General features: G+C 41.3%; 1 protein-coding gene and 1 pseudogene across 3 annotated transcripts in view; both read left to right on the top strand.

The window, feature by feature from the left end:
• Positions 1 to 16,510, top strand: part of LOC146471816 (uncharacterized) — a 32,005-nt gene extending 15,495 nt beyond the window's left edge. The window contains exon 4 of one of the 2 annotated variants that reach the window (XR_014866709.1): positions 16,292 to 16,510. The gene's annotated coding sequence lies outside the window, so the exon portion shown is untranslated. Of the gene's footprint in view, positions 1 to 15,414 lie in introns of both variants that reach the window. The other variant, XR_014866710.1, reaches the window with a different exon arrangement.
• On the top strand, positions 1,990 to 16,510 carry LOC146471817 (uncharacterized; annotated as a pseudogene). Its single transcript, XR_014866711.1, has 4 exons — positions 1,990 to 2,302; positions 7,847 to 9,836; positions 9,875 to 10,233; positions 12,236 to 16,510. The product of XR_014866711.1 is annotated as an uncharacterized LOC146471817 (transcript).
• Positions 16,511 to 16,754: the final 244 nt, after the last annotated feature.

Consider the following 16,754-nt stretch of genomic DNA (forward strand, 5'->3'; position numbering starts at 1 on the left):
AAAAAGCGTTCTCTGGTTAATAAGATTAAAAACATGAGCTTTCGCCTATGAAAAATGTGGCGCGTAAACGGAAATATATAGGAAAAGGGTGCTAAAATTTGAGAATAAAAGAAGAAGTGTGAAAAAAGCTAAAAGATAAAAATGTAAATGAGGATTAATTAAAATAAAATGGAGTATTGCCTAGGCAACGGGTTTGAGTTATTATCCGCGTCGACAATATTTGCTGTGTGCCAGGATTCGAGTGTTTACGAACGCGGCAATAGGCCATTTTACAGTTGTGTGCTTAGTGACCTGGCCTTGGATTGGAAGCGAGGCTGGGGGTGACCTTGTTTTGATACAAACCTCACTGCTTTTCATATGTAGAACATGCTGTTCTTATGCTAACTAGTTTTCATTTCCATATGAAAAGCAGTGAGGTCTGTATTTAAGCAAGGTCACCCCCAGCCTCACTTCCAATCCAAGGCCAGGTCACTAAGCACAAAACTATAAAATGGCCTATTTCTGGCAAATGCCCTGGCTCAAAATCAGCCCCACACAAACAAAACGTATTATTACAAACTGGACCATTGGACAATAAGATAAACACTCAAAGAAGGTGACACACTTGGACACCGAAGGGCTCTCGCATGGCTGTACCATGCTGATGAGGCCTAAGAAGACCCAAACAGCTATCCATGGCTGCCACTGCCCGGGTGAAATGGCTGTGCGCATGCGTAAGGTATTGGCCAGGCCGTGGGTTGGTGTCCAAGTGTGTCACAATGTAGTTCTAGAATTTTGATTGGCTGAGCGGATACGGGATATCAGCCATTATAATCCATCATACATTTTCGCTCGCGCGCGATTGGTCTAAACGCCTCACGTGACCGAATATACCCCAGCCAAAACTGGGGAATATCCGATGATATTCCCCAAGTGATGTTCCCTAATTTCTAAAACTTCAAGGCGCGTCTTGTTTACAATTAAAATTAATGTCAAGATGGGGGAACGGTTTGCTTTTGTGACAGAAGGAGAGATAAACCCACTGGTCGATAAAGCAGTATCAGAAAACAACATACGCTCTAAACGTTTTTGACGGTAAACTGTTCTTAAACGAAATGTTCAAATACTCAAGCTCGTTGCTACACGTTGCGAAAAATATTTGAAGGATAATAACCACAATAGCCTCCATTTGGCTTTAAAAATATGCTCAGATATTTGTCCTTGGACATTATCTGCTCCTCGAAGCTCACAGTTTTCCTCGAGCTTCGCTCTCGGAAAACTGTTCGCTTCTCGGAACAGATAATGGCCGCGGACAAATATCTGAGCATATTTTCGCGCCAAATGGAGGCTATTGTTTATTTATACCATGCCCGACAAATAGCGTCCACTAACTCGTCTTATCTTTTCCGCCAAATGAAATCAGTAAGATCTTTTTATACTTCTAACACGCCTCTTTGCCAGCTATCTGTCATTCAAAATCCCACCGTGAATGTACCACAAGTTAAAAGAATATAAAATATGAAATACAAAATATGAAATCTTCAAGGATTGAAGAATGAAGACAAGATGGTCGCCACCCCGCTTGCCGGAGGCTGTGTTGTTTATTTTGGAGGAAAAATTAAGAGACTTTCTCTCCGAGTTCAGAGGTTGATGATGGTATGACTTGCATGCACAAACGACAGAACGACTTTCTTTAAGCTTTCAGTTACTACGAGAACTCGGTATTTTCTTCCTTTTCTAGACAAAGTGGCTGGCAATGTTCGAACATACCAGCACCGGTTTGCTCGTATCATGACTAGGCAGCTGTAAGAGAAAATAGCGAATGGCGTGAATAAGCATCTTCCTGTCGTCTATTCCAGGCGACCAGTCCCCCTAACCCCCACTCGCGAAAAAAAAAAACATACTGTTGACTAATCACCAAAGTTGAATTTGAAATAATTCAAGCCTATGTATTAGCTGCTGATTCCTTTGCGTGCAGTGCATCACGAACCCTTGTGTTCCAGACAGAAACGAACAAAACCGCCGACAACTTTCAAAAACACATCAGATAGACTTTCTACATGTTGAAAGATACTTACTGAAGTTGTACAAGTTTTATAGTTTCTTCTGGACAACAAATTTATGGTTTCAGCAATTTGTTTTTCCCAGTCACTCTGGCGTGACACTACTATATTAAGCCGGACAGGCACTGAGCCAAGCGGTGCTAATACCCAGACCTCTGCAGATAAAATTCGTCGGATTCCGCGCAAGAATTACCGCACCCATGCGAGATCATACGACAACGAAGAGGAATTAACTGACAAACTCAAACCTTTGCAAACTGGTGAGTAAAGTACAATCCATACCATCTGTTCTGTGCTTTCAGAATGCTTATTCGATTTGCATTTACCGTGGCACTGTCGCAATGTGTTCCGATTAATTGAGCTATTTCAAGTTACGCCTAGGTTGTTGCAATGTTTATCTTCATGATTAGTGTGTCTTTTTTATTGTGACTGAATGAATTCAATTCTCATAGTTCACTGAAGGACTGTATGCTGGATATGAAAACCTTGTACCCTTGCCATGACAACAATGTTGCTATTGATTTAGGAGTCAGCTTTATGAAAACCAATCCTTTGTCTTAATGTTCACAACAGTTGAAAATCTCAACAGGAACATTTCTGTTGGTCAGTTGCTCCAACACCTTTCAAAATATAGTGAAGTTTGTGCACGGTCAAGGCCAAAAATGCTAACAAAAACATAAAACAAAGAAGTTTGTCAGGCTTATTCAAATTTGCAGACTCTACAAATAAATTGTGCGCGCATTTTCAAAGCTGCAACTGGATACATGCTCGTGCTGATCACATGATTGCACGGCAGCAATGCTGGGTTAATAGGAGGGTTTTGCGGTTCGGCGCATGTTGCATGAATCAAAATACATCTTCTCTTTGTTATAAAAATCCCTCTCACAAGAACTTCAGCAATCACTGCACAACCAAGCTGGCAGATGACCAAAATTCAATGAAAATGTCAGTAAATTACACCGACACTGTTGATATGAGTGTTGACCCGAAGGATTGATTCCACGGTTGATGATTTTACAAGTGTTTGCATGCAAAATAACGCAATCACCTGAAAAATATAGTCCGTGAAATTTTCAGAAGCAATTTTGCCACCTGAGTTTTCTACTCGCTTCCGAATGGTTCATAAACAATGAGTAAAATCAAATGGGCTTGCATCATCGCTGGCAAGGGCGAAAAAAGTATATTGATTCATGTACATGCGCCGAACCATCAGTCAAATAAAGTGTCAGACAATTTTAATTGCAAACTACGTTTCCTTCCTGTTGACTCGTTCTTTCGCTATTTTGCATCGTAGAGTGGTGTATTGTATTATTACTTTCCCGTCAGTTACCTGGTGTGTTTTATCAAGACAAATATTTTCCAAGGCCCCAATTTTACCATGTTTTACTGGCTGCCCATGCCAATCGGTCAACTTTATTTTCACTTTAAAACACGACAAATTCACCGTTTTCTCATTCTATTCAATTCCTGCGGAGAAATTACAGATTTGTGTTTAGCGAGAGGAAATTCCAATGTGTTAGCTTCCTTCTTCCACTTTCACTTTTACACTTGGGAAAGTCCTTTGAGAAAATCAAGATGTTTCTGGACTGTTTCTAGAAGAAACGGGAAGATTTCCCTTTGTGATATTACTAAACGATAAGCATCGATTTTATGGAGTTTTCATAATTTATCTCGTGGGATTTGGATGAGGGGGAGGGGGGAGGGGGGGTTGGGAGAGCCATTTTCTGTGGTAACCTTTTGGGGGGCTAGTGTCGGAAATATTTCTCAAAGCCAAACACTAAATTGGAAAGGGGGGAGCCATCACGAAAAATCCTCTCTTCATCAATGAGAATAGGAAAGGTATCGTGAATAGGTGTCATGGAATCAAAGGGGAACAAACACTTTTAGGGAAGAGGGGGTGGGGAGCTTACGAATCTACAGGACCCGGTTGTTCGAAAGCCGATTAACTCTAATCCACCATTATAAGATAATCGAGGTTTTCAGCTCTCTCGTTTAAAAATGGCTTAAAAGGGCTAATTTCAGGCTAAAAGTTAAGAAAAGTGTAAGTCAAAACTGAGGGAGAAAAATCTTTTGGGAGAATCTTTATTGACCAGTAACCCAGGAATTAACTCGAATCAAAGTCAACGTTAATCCAGGATTAACTTAATCGCCCGTTGAACAACTGGGCCCAGAGGTTTATATATAATTTGAGCCACATAAACACTCCCTAAGGTCAAGTAAACAAATGAAGCGAATGTTCGTGCTTCCCCGTAAGAATGGTACGTATTTTAGTCATCAGTAAATGGCGTTTATTTTTCGCGTGAAATGTGGTTCGGCTGACAGCCATGATTTCGCGTCACAATTATCGGTTAAGTGAACCGATTAAGTAATAATTGTCAATGAACCCTAATTATGTTGGGTGTCTTACGCATGAAATACGTAACAGATTGTCGACATCATCCAAATTTACGGAGAAAGGATGGATGGTCACAGCGCTACACGAAGGCCAAATAGACTGCCGCTATAGTGAAAATACTCCAAATAGTTGGACAACATGATATTTTAACGGCCAACTTGCTAAATAAAACCAGGACTTCGCTTTCAGTCCAAATTTTTGGGTGGAGGTGTGCCGCTGGGACTCTAAAACCCTTACCTTAAACCAGACAAAGTTCAGCTGCATTTTGCCAATTGCCACCCTTTTCTAAACTGAGGACCAAAAATCCCTGCCCTATCCCAGATTCGCAATTTTTCGGAAACTCGGCCGAACTTAACACAGTCCGGCCAAAACAAAATCTTCTACGTGTTCAACAACAACTAAAACACGTTGTTTTAAGCGAGTCTAGACTTAATTTTTCAGAAATTGATTAGTTTCCTGGAAAATGATACCCTAGACCAAACCTCTTTGATTTCTATACCCTATCCCAGATGAAAACCACAACCTTCACGACAGCACATACCCATATAGCTTATATATGGGCGGGCGCAAACTATCCAGCTGTTCATAAGGAATGTTCATGAAAAAGTGATTTTTACATCGCCCGAGTGTTAGCGTTGAATGTTTGGTCGTAATGTGACAATCCGTCGAACAGAGCAAATTGTTCAACTGCTCTTAAGCGGTGATGTATGTGTTCTGACACAGTAAAAACATCAATGCTACTTAATTGTAATCAAGAAGAACTTTTCAAAGAACACGAACACGTTCTCTCAGTAAAGGCAAAAACCTCTAAATTCTGGTTAAGTGTCTGACAACATAGTGAAAATTTCCTGTTAACAGTTAGTACGTGGAAGTGGACACTTGCTATTTCACTGTAAATGACTATTGGCGGAAGCATTTAGTAGGATACCCGACCGTGCATTAACACGTCTTCTACATCTCTCTCGGATAAGTACATAAACGATCTGGCATCATAATGAAAAAGATAGAGAAGAAGGAGGGTGCAAGGAGACACCTTTGGGAGCTGGCGGAGGATGGCTAGAAACTTTGAAGGCGATCTTAAACGGGACATGACCTTTCAGAGACCAGCACGGCTGAGGGTGTCGAATACCTCTGTGAGATCTATGAATACCGCACATAAACGTTTTTTTTTTTTTTTTTTTTGCTCTTTGTATTTCTCATCTGTCTCAGTACAAAGATCATGTCTGTGGTTCCTCTGTTGGCTCGGAACCCGCACTACTGGCTTTCTGGTGCGTTTTCCTCAACTATTGAAGGGATAAACCTGTTCAGCAAAACGTAAGCTAGGGTCTTATCAGCAACAGAAAGCAGAATGATTTAACTAAAATTTGAGCAGTCTGATTTCTCTCCTTTGTTTGTTCTACCGGACGACAATGACTGCATCTTTAAGGTCCTGAAGAATCGCTCCCTGTCCCTAGAATTTGGTGAACAAATCTTAACATCTGCTAATCATTGTGTCTCCCCCACTCTTATAAACTTCTGTTGGGGTGTCATCGATCCCCTGTCACTTACCAGGTTTCAGCTGAGCTATGGCTTTCTCGATCTCCACTTTGGTGGAGGCTCATCAAGGTCTCTCCTTAATAAACCTTGGAGATTTTGGCGTTGGTCGCTCAAGAGTCCCTCAAAGTGTTCAGACCAGCGTTCCATGTCTGTCAGAATTGTAATTATATCAACAGAGTGGGGGGGGGGGGGGGGGGGCGGTAAGTGCCACGTAGAAGGAACGCATGTCCAACAGTTGTTCTGGATGGATCGCACGCATTTGCTAGAAGTTGTTTGTGGCGGGACCGTTTCTTTTCTAGAAGCTCTCGGATTTCAGAATCTGATTCATCGTAGCAGTACTGGTGTTTCCTGGTTGAGAAGCAAATTACTTTCAAAGTGGTCTCTTGGAGCACTATTTTCAGCTGTGTCCAATGATCTTCGGACTGTACAATATATAATGCTAAAATACGAGAAAACTATTATAAATGAATAAATAACAGTACAAGTAAAAAAAAAAAAAAGAAACAAAGATACTACGTCATAAAATATAAAAAGTAGCCGCGGATATACGATAAAAACGTTAGAAAATAGCCGCGTTATGCATGATAAAACTATTCCTAATTCTTACTTCGTGTAGTACGTGTCACAGTTATTTCTACGTAACGTAATTTCAAATGAATTTCAAATCTAAGTGATAAGTGAAAGATAATAATATTGTAATAATACAAAGCCTATACAGCGCTTATAACAACACCACTGACGTACTGATACATTCAATGATTATGGCGGCTAGATATAAAGATATATATAAAAGATAATCTTTTATTGGCAGAGACCTACATCAGCGTGGTCTGGGGAGCCTAGTTCTGTCGCTTCAACATCAAAATTGTGGAATACTAGCTGTAACATATGAGCAAGTTGCTCCTGAAGTTGCTTGCGGCCTTAGGATAGTGAAATTGCACACAGGGTGCCGGCCGGCATGGCTTCGAACAGGCTAAATGCCAATGTCTGTAAATTTGTTCGTAGGTTGGACAAAGAAAAGGTCATGCATGACTACTTGGATGTTGTTATAAGCGCTGTATAGGCTTTGTATTATTACAATATTATTATCCTTCACTTATCACTTAGATTTCATTTGAAATTACGTTACGTAGAAAAAACTGTGACGCGTACTACACGCCAAAGTGATGACTAGTGTGGACTGATACACTGATAATAGACCGGTTCGCTCCGAAGTTGTCTTCACCCTTTTAAAAGGAAATACCCTCAAAATAAGAAGTTGCAAGTGCATAGATTGGGCATTCCAGAGGAGAAAGCTGAATTCCAAGCCAAGCTGGAAATAAGGCAAAACAACATCGCAGACACTGACCCCGAAGACCATTGTACAAAGCTGAAAGTAGTGCTTCAAGAGACCACTTTCAAATTGGTTTGCCTCTCAACCGGGAAAAACCAGTATTGGTTCGATGAATCAGATTCTGAAATCCGAAATCCCGGTCATAATGAGTGACGAAAATGAGACAAGTTAATGGATAGCGTCCATAGCGTTCGACCACACGTCTCTAATATTATTTTCGTTATTCAAGGGAGGGAAATTGGGTTTGCGCTTGGAGTGGAGGTAAAGGTGTGGTGGTCGGAATACAGTGGGCGATAAATCGTTCCCTTTTACATTTTTGTATTTGTTATTTGTTTCAAATTGTGCAATTGCACCCTTTGTACCTATTCAATACATAACGACAGAGAATGCTTCCATATGCGATTTAAACTGAACACACATCTCCTCAATGGTAGGCAATAGAGTGATAGTAGTATTAAGAGGTTAAAAGCCTTCCTTACCGCCTACGTTGTACGTCCCATGCAAGAAAAAATTTAAGCAATAAATTTTCCCATTTTGCAGGTCCTCGACGAAATTGACAGTCGCTTGAACACAAACTATTCCGCTCAACTGCATGAAAGTATTCTAATCACTTGATAGGAGAAACTTGCAATGGCAACATTTTCTTCTGAGCAACTCAACTTTTTCAAGTTCTCCACTGTTGTGATAGATGAGTTTCCAGTTGCCCTGCGTCGATCGTTCGTGTATATGTGGGACACACATGTCGCCCCAAAGCCTGGTTCTCAAAGATGGGACGACTCATCATCGGTTCGGAACATGTTCCTGAAGAATGAGGGTGGAAAGACAAAATATGTGCCAACATCTAAGTCCTACATGGAGTGGGACTGCACCGCTCTATTTGAAGCTACTCTTTTTGCTAAAAGTTTTGCTATGCCAGACGGAAAAGGAGTTCTTGTTACCTTACACAAACTGTTCGTGAAACCACATGCTTTACCCAGCAGCGCATTTCACCATTCTGTTTTGAGTCCCATTGGAAACCTAGATGAGACGTTCGCTTTAGCGCTGGATCAGCTTCGGTTACTACGAAACACACTTTGTCACCAGATCAGTACTAAGAAAATTGACAAGGCATCCTTTGACCATTATATCCAGCTGGCAAAAGATGCCTTTGTTGCACTTGGACAAAGCAGTACCAAGATGGATGATATTGGCAAGCTTAGCGAAACTGACTTCCCCATTGCCAGGGTCCACCAATTGGAAGGAGAGCTGAGGAGAGAGAACTTCAAGCGCATGGAAGATAATCTGGATCAAATAGAATCCCAAATAAAAGATGTCGGGTTACATGTTCAAAATGTAAAAACTGGAGTAACAGATGTGAGGACAAAAGTGGAAGATGTCGGGTCAGACGTGAAGACAAAAGTAGAAGATGTCGGGTCAGACGTGAAGACAAAAGTGGAAGATGTCGGGTCAGATGTGAAGACAAAAGTAGTAGACGTCGGGTCACACGTGAAGAGAAAAGTGGAAGATGTCGGGTCAGACGTGAAGACAAGAGTGGAAGATGTCGGGTCAGACGTGAGGACAAAAGTGGAAGATGTCGGTTCAGATGTGAAGACAAAAGTGGAAGATGTCAGGTCAGACGTGAAGACAAAAGTAGAAGATGTCGGGTCAGATGTGAAGACAAAAGTGGAAGATGTCGGGTCAGACGTGAAGACAAAAGTGGAAGATATCGGGTCAGATGTGAAGACAAAAGTAGAAGATGTCGGGTCAGATGTGAAGACAAAAGTAGATGTCGGGTCAGATGTGAAGACAAAAGTGGAAGATGTCGGGTCAGATGTGAAGACAAAAGTAGAAGATGTCGGGTCAGACGTGAAGACAAAAGTAGAAGATGTCGGGTCAGACGTGAAGACAAAAGTGGAAGATGTCGGGTCAGACGTGCAGACAAAAGTGGAAGATGTCGGGTCAGACGTGAGGACAAAAGTGGAAGATGTCGGGTCAGATGTGAAGACAAGAGTGGAAGATGTCGGGTCAGATGTGAAGACAAAAGTGGAAGATGTCGGGTCAGACGTGAAGACAAGAGTGGAAGATGTCGGGTCAGATGTGAAGACAAAAGTGGAAGATGTCGGGTCCGACGTGAAGACAAAAGTGGAAGATGTCGGTTCAGATGTGAAGACAAAAGTGGAAGATGTCGGGTCAGATGTGAAGACAAAAGTGGAAGATGTCGGGTCAGATGTGAAGACAAAAGTGGAAGATGTCGGGTCAGATGTGAAGACAAAAGTGGAAGATGTCGGGTCAGACGTGAAGACAAAAGTGGAAGATGTCGGGTCAGACGTGAAGACAAGAGTGGAAGATGTCGGGTCAGATGTGAAGACAAAAGTGGAAGATGTCGGTTCAGATGTGAGGACAAAAGTGGAAGATGTCGGTTCAGATGTGAAGACAAAAGTGGAAGATGTCGGTTCAGATGTGAAGACAAAAGTGGAGGATGTCGGTTCAGATGTGAAGACAAAAGTGGAAGATGTCGGGTCAGATGTGAAGACAAAAGTGGAAGATTCGGGTCAGATGTGAAGACAAGAGTGGAAGATGTCGGGTCAGATGTGAAGACAAAAGTAGAAGATGTCGGGTCAGATGTGAAGACAAAAGTAGAAGATGTCGGGTCAGATGTGAAGACAAAAGTGGAAGACGTCGGGTCAGATGTGAAGACAAAAGTGGAAGATATCGGGTCAGATGTGAAGACAAAAGTGGAAGATGTCGGGTCAGATGTGAAGACAAAAGTGGAAGATGTCGGGTCAGACGTGAAGACAAGAGTGGAAGATGTCGGGTCAGATGTGAAAGTTGTGAGAACTGGAGTAGCAGCTGTGAAGACAAAAGTGGAAGATCTCGGGTCAGACGTAAAGACAAAATTGCAAGATGTGAAGGCTAAAGTAGACGAAGTGGAGTCGGTCGTTAAAGATGTAAAGATAAAAGTTGGCGTCATCAAGGAAACAATAGAAGCGGGAATCGCAAAAGGTAAGCTCCGTTTGGTGAACCGTAGTGTTTGAGAACTTAGCGTACGGTGGTAGCTTTAATTTAGAATGTTTCAGAATTCCAAAAAAATTTGCCCTTCGCGCCCTATCATCTTTGGTAACACGTCAAGAGCAGAAGGGAGGAAGGGCGGGGGTTTGCGTTTCCACAGAGCTAGATCTGCCACTGCATCATCGTGTTATCTCTGGGTTCTGACTTTGTTCTCCGCTGGCATAAATCAATTGACAAATACAATATGCTGTTGTAGGAGTTGTCGCGATCGTTGACTGACAGGTAATATTAACCAAAACATATACCACATCGATCTAACTATGATTTAAATACCCAGTTTCACAACACAATATTGTGTTGTGTATCTGTGTGTGCGCCTGTAGTCAGCGCCAACAGCAAATCTGGAAAAATATTGAAACGCGCTGTCTCCTCATGATGATGCCCTTCCTGTGGAAACATTCCTAGCTGTATCTTTGTGTGTATGCCATTGAGGGGAAATTAAAAGGACTAGCATTAGGGTCCTGTTACACTAAGCCATTTTTCTTGCTGCTTGTCTCGCGATTTGCAAGATTGGTTGCCTATTCCTTGCCTTGGCCCAAAATGAAAATTCGGTTCCACTTCGTACAACGGTGACTGCAACAAAAAAGCTGCAAGACAATTAACAATAATTGGACGAGGAAAAATATATATATTGAGCAAAATATCATGATTTGTCAAGCCAAAACCAGCTGCCAGTTGGCTTGATAGCTCAGTTGGTAGAGCACTCCACTGCACCGGGATCGCAGAGGTCATGAGTTTGAATCCCGTTAAAGCCTAAATTTTTTTTAGGCTTTCTTTCGCAACTGCTTAAGTTACGTATTAACTTCGAGGATCTTTCTTCTATGTGGAATATTATTGGACAGTTTTGCGCATGAGCAGACCATTATTTGTAGGCAGTTTGCAGGTCACGTGGTTTGCTGTTGGCCAATGAAAAGGAAGAAAAATGCATCGAATGATAAATTTATTTCAGGGCATGTTGCACAAAACAACGTTTCGTGCAACATTTTTTTAAACAATATTTGGACACGTTTGCTCTAAGAGCAACTAAGTACTCATTGAGAGAACTTACGTCGGATCAACTAACCCACAAAACACACGGCAGAGACAGACTAATTTACAGGCTAACACGAGTACAAGTTTAAAAAAAAAGAAAACTACAGAGCTAAACTAAGAAATACGAAATGAATGGGAAATTAATGACTGAACTTACTCGCATAGACGAACATTCGACTGAAATAGCAAATTTGGAGAACCAAACAAAAAACATTCAATCTTTCCCTTGTCTGAAGTCAGAAGCCATTTAACTCCCAGTAGGTGGGCAGCAAAGATAAATAAAGCATGCGATGAGCAGCATGCATTGGACAGTACAAAAAAAAACGATTACCTACATAATACAGGGGATTACAAGATGAGACACCAAAATATAAGCAAAAGGATTATGCTTAGAATTACCGACTGAGGAGGACAGTCTAAGGTCTAAAGGCAGGTTATTCCATAGCTGGGTCGCAGAAAACAGTGCAACAATGTGTCGTTACGGGGCAACAAAATTGCAAGATAGGTTTCAAGATAAATTGTCTACTGTAACAACGCCTTTGGAGTCGTTGTGGTACTTTTTAGGGTGTGGCCGGGGGACGAAAAATATGACGGCAATTATTTGTTAGGTGTCAGCCAAATTCACCAGCAGACCAGTTGCAGGTGAAAAAAACGAGATTCCATTACCTTTTATTTTTTTTCTTGTAATTCCCGACGTCTTTTTTAAATGACTCATCCCTGAGGATATTATATGTGTTTTTATCTCACGGTCTTTGTTCTCATACACATCACAGACCGTAAAATTGTTGTGACGGCTCTCTGCTGGGAATCAAAATCTGTTACTTGAATCACTACCATTTCATTGTGTAGCGCAACTAAAAACATTTTTCTCTCCAAGGTGTACTCTTTCTGGACTCATGTATGCCTGGCAAGATTCCACACTTCGTTGGTCGCCATGACGAATGTCAAGCAATCATTACTCATTTAACAGATGAAGATACTCGACTGGTTAACGTCTGCGGTCCGCCAGGATTTGGAAAAACGTCTGTCGCCATAAAGGTTGCACATCACCTACATGAAGACGTGAAGATACCAGTGTACTTTGCATCCCTTCGTGGAATGGAAAGTAAAGACGAGTTAGTCTCAAAGCTGTTCAGTATGCTCACCGACGCTAAACAAGGGCCACATGTTTCATCCTCTCATTGGCTTATTCAGTGTTTACAGCAACAGAAAAATCCTTTTGTCTTAATCTTAGACAATGCCGATGACTTACTTGATTCAGACGATGCCAAAAGGAAACACCAAGTGCTCAGATTTATTGAAGAGATCCTTGCGCAGTGCAAAAACATCAAGCTTCTCCTAACGACTCGTGAATCTCTAAACTTCTTAAGCCTCACTCTTCAAATCCACATAGAAAAAATTACTGTACTAGATAAAGCTTCCTCTGCAAGCTTAGTGCAGCGCTTGTTACCAGATGTCTCGGAAGATGATTGTAGCTTCATAGCAACGGAATGTGGCCAAGTTCCTCTGGCCATGCGATTGATGTGTAGCATGGCGAAAGAAGAAGATGTTTCTATTAACGAGCTTCAAGAAGAACTGAAGAGTTTACCACTCGTTGCAGTTTTGGACAATGACAGTTTTCCTGATGATGCTCGGCTGAAGACCATAATTAACACGTCTTTCCACAGACTTTCTCCTCACGAGAGAAAAGCATTTGTGTCACTCGCTGTTTTCCCTGGGCGCTTCAGAATAGAGGAGGCTACAGCAGTGTTAGACCTAAAAACTGAGATACAAACCAAGAAAATAATTCGATCACTGGAACGAAAGTCATTAATAGATTGTGAGGACAACTTTAGCTACTTTACTATGCATTCACTTCTGAGATCCTATGTTGATGAAGAGAGAGGCAATGACAAATCAGTAGAAGCAATATTTGTTACTGCACAGCTTCAGTTTTACGAGTATTATATCTCTAGGTTTGAGCTTGCGAATGAAAAATTTTTAATAGGTCCTTCAAATGAAGCGTCTTTAATATTCGTTGATGGACGGCAGAGCATTCTTGTATCCCTTACTAATGGAGTAAGAGATGACAAGCTCTACCGTAAGGCTGTAGACGTGTTGTGTAAGGCGGAATTGTTTCTCTTTGCTGTACTGCTTGATGAAGAGATATGGTTTGAACAGCTATACGACACAGCGGTGCAAGAAGCACAGAGGAGGCAAAACGTATGTGATGAAAGACAGTTGCTGGCCTCCAAATCCTTTCGCCATTGGGGCTGGTTCTCTCTGGGCCATCAAACCTGGGACGATTCACTGTTTGCTGGCTGCACCAGTAAAGCTGATTGGCCAGCAAAGCTGCTATGTTATTATGGCGTTCACCAGATTCTTTCTTTCCAACATTCAGACTCCGAAGATGACGGGGGTGTATCGTCTATTTTAAATTCGTTTAATCATCTGAGCAACTGTGGTGATGAAATCCATCTTATGGGACTTGTGTACCAGATATTTCAACTCGAACTCGAAGCTAGAGACACTGAAATACCGTTTGAAACAGCAATACGGAATTGGCTCTGGATCAGACTTCCTTGGCTGCAAGGTGAAACAGACTTGTTTCCTGAAAAACAAGAAGATGAATTGTCGTTGAAGGTTGCAAAGGAAGATTACTTGTTCCTCGAGACAATTTGGAAATTAGATCCCGATCAACTTTACTTGGAAGATGTAGCATTTCACAACGTGACTCCGGCATTGTCTAGAAAACTGCGGTTGCATGGTGAAGAGTTGGGATTTCGTTTAATCATGGCGAATCATATGCTTAAGGAATTCGGAGAAAATCAAGAGATGTGGGAAAGGTTTGCAGACTTGAAATATGTTGACTTCTGTGCCAACCTGGGTAATCCTTTCCTGGAATTCACAGATGGAATTTTAGAAAATGGGTTAAATTCCTTGCAGAGCTACAACGCAGCAGAGCAGTTAATGGAAATGTTTGATGGTACCCTGGAATCCTACGGTGATCAACCAGATTATTTATTCAAGGACTTCTTTGATGCGATTGGAAAGGTCTTAAAGGCAAACGAAAATGTTTCTGAAAGAGACTTTGTAGACCTTGCAAGAAGCTATGACAAACTTGCCATGTTAAAAAGCGTTTTCGGCGGTGACAATCTCGAAGCAATAGAGTCGTATCAGCAAGGCATGAGGGTGAGAGAAAAACACATTGGAGACCATGTCGACACAGTATCAAGTCTGACAAACATAGGATGCCTGTACTTTAAAATGCAAAATGAAACCGATGCTGACAAGTCATTTCAAAATGCTTTAGAACTTCGGAAACGGCTGGATGTTTATGATAACGAAGACACTGCATGCATTTATTCTTCCTTTGGGGAAAATCACTGCAATCTTGGAAACTACGACAAAGCTCTTGAGGCACATCTACAGGCCTTAAAGCTTAGACAGAAACATCTGGGGGCGCATCCTCTCACAGCTCAAACCATTTTTGAGGCAGGATGTGTTTATCTTGAAATGGAAAGCTTCCAAGAGGCCCTTGAGTTTTGTCAACGAGCTTTGGATATGAGACTGGAGTTATTAGGCGAACACAAGGACACAGCCGAAATCTTTAATCTCCTTGGAAAGATTCATTTCAAGATGGGTGACGATATGTCAGCTGCTCAGGATCTTGAGGCAGCGGTACACATGAGATTAGTTGTGCTTGGTGGTCACGAAGATACAGCGAGCAGTTATCATGATCTCGGTGAAGTGCAGCTTGGTATGGGAAATCTCATTGGAGCCTTGGAATCCTTCACGAAAGCCTCGAAACTGAGGCAACAACTTTTGGGGGAGCATCTTGACACTGCCAAAAGCTTAAGTCTGCAAACTATTGTCTATGAAGCTTTGAGTGCTCAAAGAGCAGACTGCGGACCACCATGAGACAACTTGCAAAATATGTACTTGATTGCATATGAAGCTCTCGGTTCGTCTACCAGGACGGGATGCCCTTAACCAAACAAATATGTGATGAATTTCAACATCTGATGAAGACATTTGAGTTATCTAAGTTCTGGTAACCCAGCAGTCACACGAGACTCCTTAACAAATAGGGTATGGAATTGGAAAATAGAGCGGTTGTCATTTAAGTGTCAAAAGTAATTTCGCATTTGCTTTGGTTTCACTACGCTTTGCGATTGGTTAGAAAAATTTGCATATCCCTGACAACCAATGAGAGGCCGGTAAAACCAAAACTAATCGTGACTTGCCCACTCGCTCGCTAGCATTCTTTTGCACTTTACGCCGGTTGCATGTATTTGCTTCGAGTATGGATTAATTCATTCCATCGTTTGCGTCCGTTGTGTCAGTGATTTGTCCGAGTTGTTACTTTGGTTTCGGTTTCACGACGCTAAAGTGTAAACCGCTCTAAACAGCGCCCGGTTGTTCGAAAACCGATTAACGTTAATCCACGATTAAAAGTTAACCGAGGTTTTCAGCTCGCTCGTTAAAATGTTTTTAAAATTTAATTGTAAGCCAATGGGAAAGAAAAGACAAAGTCAAAACTGAGGGACAGAAATCTTTTTGAAACATCTTTATTGTTAAGTAATTTTAAAACTTGAATCAAAATTCTCGTTAATACAGGATTAGCTTAATCGGGCTTCGAACAACTGGGTCCAGATCATTAGTTTAGCTTAGTGCGGATCAGCCCGTGCAGTTGCTAAACGTAGCTCAGGTGATTCACAATGCAATCTTATTTAATAATGAACTCGCTCGGCACCAGAATGTAGCTAATACTATGTTTTTTATTCGCGTAACGTCAATCGAATGAAGAATAATTTCAAGTCATTTATCCCAAGAGTGCGGCTGTCAAGTGACATCACAGTGAATAAACACTGGACTGTATGCTGACTGTAACAACTTTTCCTGCATTTGTCTGCATTTGACAAGTTTTTAAATTTTCGTTCGTGTGTTCCGCAAAACTTGTCAAGTTGACAATTCTCCTTATTTAAAGGAGCAGTGTAATCTATTTCTAGTCATTTTGAATAGGTAAAAACATGTTTGTTTCCATGGAAACGTAAATATAATAGTTGAGTTTTGTCAACAATTACTCTGCTAATGCACAGAAACTAGTATTTTAATGAAAATTATCTTGGGGGCTAACTGGCCATTTTTTTTTCAAGTTCTTCCTGTGTATTTTAGAGAAATCGCTAAAATTTATTATAGTTTATTCTTCCTCGGAGAAATCCCTTAATAATATTTTCATCTCGATGTTCTAAGACGATTTCGTGTAAGAGAAAAAGTTCTTTGTCAAAAAACGAGCAATTTTGACGAAATACACAAAAATCGCCGTGGCAGTGCCCCTTGTCAGTCACCCTTTACAAGTGAAGAAAGTCGACTGATTTTTTCAACC

The sequence above is a fragment of the Pavona decussata genome, unplaced genomic scaffold (genome assembly GCF_977016875.1).
Source record: "Pavona decussata unplaced genomic scaffold, jaPavDecu1.1 SCAFFOLD_102, whole genome shotgun sequence".
NCBI classification, from domain to species: Eukaryota; Metazoa; Cnidaria; class Anthozoa; order Scleractinia; family Agariciidae; genus Pavona; species Pavona decussata.